Source organism: Neoarius graeffei, chromosome 14 (genome assembly GCF_027579695.1).
Source record: "Neoarius graeffei isolate fNeoGra1 chromosome 14, fNeoGra1.pri, whole genome shotgun sequence".
Classification (NCBI taxonomy): domain Eukaryota; kingdom Metazoa; phylum Chordata; class Actinopteri; order Siluriformes; family Ariidae; genus Neoarius; species Neoarius graeffei.
This window is the reverse complement of record NC_083582.1, coordinates 45159774-45165773: the sequence shown is the minus strand read 5'-3', so window position 1 is coordinate 45165773 and position 6000 is coordinate 45159774. Positions and strand designations below refer to the sequence as shown.

The window sequence follows — 6000 nt, the reverse complement described above, 5'->3', positions numbered from 1 at the left end:
GCTTGTGTTCATTGAGATATTGTTTAAAATGTTACTTTTCAAAGGGGGTGTACTCATTTACGCTGAGCACTGTACATCAGCAGGAAGCTGTCGGTGCATGAGGGGCACTACAGCACCATAGAGAAAGAGTGCCTGGCAATCAAGTGGGCGTTCCTCGCCCTCCATTACTACCTGCTGGGGTGCCCTTTCACCCTCTGTTCGGACCACGTGCCCCTCCAGTGGCTCCACCGCATGAAGGATGCCAACGCGTGGATCACCCGTTGGTATCTGGCACTCCAACCCTTTAATTTCAAGGTGGTCCACAGGCCGGGGGCGCAGATGGTCATGGCGGACTTCCTCTCCCGTCAAGGGGGGGGGGGGGGGTGAGTCGGCTGCAGGCCAGACAGCCACCCGGTCTGAGTCGGGCGGTGGGGGTATGTGGCAGCGGGGGCGTGGCCAAGCGCCGGTCTGTGACAGGAGGGCGGAGTCAGGGAAGGTAAGTGGCAGAATCACTACACCTGTTGTCAATTAACCTGTGTTTGTGTCTTCCCAGTGACCGCACCCTATAAAGAGAGAGAGAGAGCAGAGGAAGGGAGCTCTCTCTCCCCAGCCAGATGACTTGTGTGTGTGTGTGCGCATGCATGGCTGAGAGAGTGTCGTTTGCATCTGAAAAGAGCAAAAATAAACAGTGATTGAACTTTATTCTGGCCTGCCGTCTTTCTGTGCTCCTCCCCCTCCTACGAACTGCCACAATAGTATAGCTATTGTAGAAAAATTCCCTAATAAAATAACACCTGCAGGCAGCACGGTGGTGTAGTGGTTAGCACTGTCACCTCACAGTAAGAAGATTCTGGGTTCTAGCCCAGTGGCCGATGGGAGCCTTTCTGTGCGGAGTTTGCATGTTCTCCCTGTGTTTGCGTGGGTTTCCTTCAGGTGCTCCGGTTTCCCCCACAGTCCAAAGACATGCAGGTTAGGCTAATTATTGGCGCTAAATTGACCATAGGTGTGAATGTGAGTGTGAATGGTTGTGTGTCTCTATGTGTCAGCCCTGCGATGACCTGTCGACTTGTCCAGGGTGTACCCCGTCTGTCGCCCATAGTCAGCTGGGATAGGCTCCAGCTTGCCCGCGACCCTGCACAGGATAAGCGGCTACAGATAATGGATGGAATAACACCTGCTGAAATGCTACATACATTACTATGTTCTCTAATAATAAAGTATAAACTAACACTGAGATTGCACTTGGATCCTCTTTAGGCAACTCACCACTTTGGCTTTAAAAGCTACGTTACATTTTCCTTGTATGTTTTCCATGCAATGTTAATTATTAATAGTCCTTAGGTGTTGTATAAGGTGAACTGTTAATGCAAGTATTTTGGCAAGCTATCAACTATTGATATGAAGTGAAATGGTCTCCCGCCTTGTATTGTTCTCCTTTTCATTTTGGATGTCATCCATCTGGTTTGAAAACAATACTCTTGTATTTCTCAATATCATGCCAGCAGTAGGAATATTAGAGGTGGCTCAACAATTAAGGTTTCTGTCTCTACTCCAGGGGTGCTGTATCATGGCTGAGCCTGCATTCTGACCCCAACTTCCTAACAGGCTGGGATATGTGAAGAAAATAATTTCACTGTGCTGTAAAGTATATGTGTCAAATAAAGCATTCTTCTCCATTAATAACAGCAGATTCCAAAGTTGACCAATAGGCTTAGAAAATTTGATATGTGCATTGGTTCTACAGTAAATGTCTGCAACATAAAGAGAAGTGAGCTTTTTACCCATGTTGTGACATGGTATTACAATAAAGCTGTAGCTGTTGGCACTGTCGTACTCAAATACACAAAGCAGGCACTTTGACAGCAAACTTCCTGTTTTGAAAGGCTGGTGACGCAGTAGACCGATGCAGGCTGTAAATGTGGGCATTCTGTTAATTGTGCACCTTCAAAGAGAGGAACTGCTGAAACATTACAGGAAACTGGATGTATTAAGAGCTTAAAAGGTAAACCAAACATTTTATTTGCTTCTTTTTTAACCTAATAGAAATTCTCTAAAGCAGCATATCAGAGAATACAGAATTACTATACTATTCAAAACTGTTTCCTTAATGATTACTTTGTTGTCTTAGTATCTTTGAGATGATCAAAGATTGATTTTTCCATCTCTACTAATGGCTAGGATTTTGTTTGGGCAAGCCAGGGGTAATATGAGCCCACTAATGAACGACATTCTTTGTAGTACAATGTAAGCAACTTCTGCATATCAAAATGTCTTACCATTTTCAAGGCTGGAGATAAATGATGCAGATATTGATGTGGAAACCAGAATTCATTTTTGGAACTAGAGTTTCTGAAGCATGCCATATCAGGGTATGTGATTGTAGTATGTTGAGTGGGTGGGTGGAGAACAGAAGTATGGCAGGCCAGAACTGAGTTTCACAAAAACTCTTTATTTGCAGCTTTTCAGCTTTTTAACCAACTCCCAGTCACACAGACACGCACACACACATCAGTCGTCTGGTTGGGGAGAGAGCTCCCTTCCTCTGCTCTCTCTCTCCTTATATAGGGCGCGGTCACTGGGGAAGACACACAAACACAGATTAACCAACATCAGGTGCAGTGATTCTGCCACTTACCTTCCCTGACTCCGCCCTCCGGTCACAGACCGACGCTTGACCACGCCCCCGCTGCCACATACCCCCACCGCCCGACTCAGGCCGGGCAGCCGTCCGGCCTGCAGCCAACTCCCCCCCCCTTGACGGGAGAGGAAGTCCACCACAACCATCTGCGCCCCCGGCCTGTGGACCACCTTGAAATTAAAGGGCTGGAGTGCCAGATACCAACGGGTGATCTGCGCATTGGCATCTTTCATGTGGTGGAGCCACTGGAGGGGCACGTGGTCCAAACAGAGGGTGAAAGGGTGCCCCAGGAGGTAGTAGCGGAGGGCGAGGACCACCCACTTGATCGCCAGGCACTCCTTCTCGATGGTGCTGTAGCGCCCCTCACACACAGACAGCTTCCTGCTTATGTACAGCACGGGGAGGTCCTCCCCCTCCACCTCCTAGGACAGAATGGCCCCCAGCCCTCTGTCCAACGGATCCGTCTGCAACGTAAAGGGGAGAGAAAAGTCAGGGGAGTGTAACAGTGGCCCCCCGCACAGTGCAGCCTTCACCTCAGAGAAAGCCCGCTGGCATTGCTCCGTCCACTGGACCAGATCTGGTGCTTCCTTTTTAGTGAGATCAGTCAGCGGGCTGGTGACGTCCGAATAATTAGATATAAACCTACGATAGTAGCCAGCCAGCCCCAGGAACTGTCTCACCCCCTTTTTGGTCTTGGGTCTCAGGCAGGCCGCAATCAGTGCTGTCTTATTAATTTGGGGATGCACCTGCCCATTGCTCAAGTGGAAGCCCAGATACCGTACTTCCACCCGCCCAATCGCACACTTCTTCGGGTTGGCTGTGAGACCCGCTCGCCTCAGCGACCCAAGGATGGCCCTCAGGTGTTGCAGGTGCCGCGGCCAGTCATTACTATAAATTATGATATCGTCCAAGTACACGGCCACATAGGTGGCATGGGGGCGGAGGACCCTGTCCATAAGTCGCTGGAACGTAGCGGGCGCCCCAAACAACCCAAAAGGAAATGTGACAAATTGGTGTAAGCCAAATGGTGTGGAAAAGGCCGTTTTTTTCTTGGGATAGTGGAGTCAAGGGGATCTGCCAATAACCCTTTGTCAAATAAAAGCGAGCCGTGCCTAGTCGATCAAGCAACTCGTCAATACGAGGCATTGGGTACGCATCGAATTTAGACACCGCATTGACTTTTCTATAGTCTACACAGAACCTGACTGACCCATCGGCCTTGGGAACCAAGACCACCGGGCTGCTCCAGTTACTGTGGGACTCCTTGATGATGCCCATTTCGAGCATGGCCTTGAGTTCTTACTGTAGGTATCATGCCGCCATCTTGTGTCAGAACTACAATTCCCAGTCCACTTCCGTGTGACCTACGTCATGCGTGGGCGGGATCATCTACGTCATCATTCAAGGAAACATAAAACAATGGGACAACGCTTCCATCTTCGTCTCTCACGTCTGGCTTCCGATGAATCTGGATGTATAAAGAGGCGCTCTCCAACCCGAAGACGTCTTCTTTCTTGCAAGATCCATCACTCAGTGCGATTTTCTTACCCTTGGCAAAGGTAAACTCTAGAGTCGCGCGATCTTTAAACTCAACCTGAGTTATAACCGGTTTACTTGCATTAGAAGTGACGTCACGACTGCAGCCCAGGCAGTTAAAAGTTAAGAAGCGATTGAATCCTTTTTAACTCAAAAGCGCTGTGCATCTTATTCTGATCAGAGACTTTTCCTCACGAACGCTGAGGTTCGGACCAAGAATCCTCTGCTTTCCACGGGAACCACCCAAGTGCTCCGCTGGACCCGAAAGTTTTCTACGCCTCCATCACGAGCGGCTCACGTGCTCCCACGGCGAGGCCTGAAACTACACCGGCGAATAGTTCTTCATATCTTGCTAAAGGCAGGATTAAGTAAGATTTTGGCATTTGGGCATAATTAGGATAGTCTTAGGAATTTGCTTTTATTTGAAATAGTGTGAATTTAAACCCAGGTTTATCTGTTACACTGTTAGACACGCAGCGTGTTGATTTATTTTGGTTCTGTGTTCTCTCAATTGTTTAATAGATAGGCTGCGCATGCTTCTCTCTTTTTTATTCTTACTAACATTATAATTTCATTATTATACATCTTGATGTCATTAAGATTTCAGTGGATTCAGTATGGTTATGAGCTAGTGGGTTAGCTACAGCTTCCCTTTTGTCTGCTTAGCAACACAAAGCTAATCAAGGCCTACCATGTGCTCAGCAGGCCATCAGGCCTGATAAACCACACCTCAGCTAGAAATCCACAAGCTAGCTTTTAGTTAGCTACGGCTAATACCCTTGTCTTTAGCAACACGTGCTCAGTAGGCTTCACCAGGCCTAACAAACACACTTTAGCTAGGCCATAGGGCCTTTAGCAAACTCACACTAGCAACACAAGGCTAAACACAGAGCTAATCCTTTGTTCTGTTTAGATAACATTCTTTTGTTTAGCTACCAACAAGCTAGGCCTCCACCACGTGTAGTTAGCTACACGAGGCTAAACACATGGTTAAGTCCTTCACACACACACACACACACACACACACCTCACTGCTTGTATATATTGATTTATTATTTTTCTTTTTATCTTTGTATAATAAATTCATTTATTAAACAAACTGTGTTTATTTGTGAACAACAATATCTGAGGTCCCCAATCTTCTCAAAGAATTCAAAAAGGGTGCAAATGTTATATAATATGGTAAGTGATCTTAATAATTTGGAAATGTACCATAATTTAGCTGTTTGGTAATTTATTATTAAGCACCAGGATTAATGGTATGATTCACTAAATGATTCATTGAACGATTCACCAAATGATTCACTAAACGATTCATTGAACGATTCACTAAATGATTCACTGAATGAGACTGATTCTATGGTATGATTCAATTCAAACGAGTCAAAGTAAACGATTCAATGGGATTGATTCATTTTAATTATTGACCTTCAAAATTTAATGAGACTGATTTAACGAGATTGATCACTTAATTTCAATAATTAACTGATTGCACCCACAGTTAAATTGGTGCCCCGTGTGAGGAGATTGGTTTGTTGACTTCTGGAATATTGTTCAACAACAAATAAACTATCAGTTGATTCAGCAACTGCTAAGGTATATCCCCAGGTGTGTTAAAACGGTTAACAGTAGCCTGATAACCATATCACAAATACTCATAACCTATTCAAGTTAGGATAAGAGAGCATTTCCAAATAAACCTTATTAATTAATTACATAGTTAATTAATAATGATTAAATTAATAATTAACTTGATTAATTATCTAGTATCCAGCCTAAGTAAAATAGCATCCCCTCCTGTCTCAAAAATGGAAGACAACGCTCAAGACGTGTCTCTCCTTGAGGTC

General features: G+C 45.6%; 1 protein-coding gene across 1 annotated transcript in view; it reads left to right on the top strand.

Moving 5' to 3' along the window:
• Positions 1–1868: 1868 nt before the first annotated feature.
• Positions 1869–6000, top strand: part of ppp1r3cb (protein phosphatase 1, regulatory subunit 3Cb) — a 36768-nt gene continuing 32636 nt past the window's right edge. The window contains exon 1 of the mRNA XM_060938958.1: positions 1869–1981. The gene's annotated coding sequence lies outside the window, so the exon portion shown is untranslated. The remainder of the gene's footprint in view (positions 1982–6000) is intronic.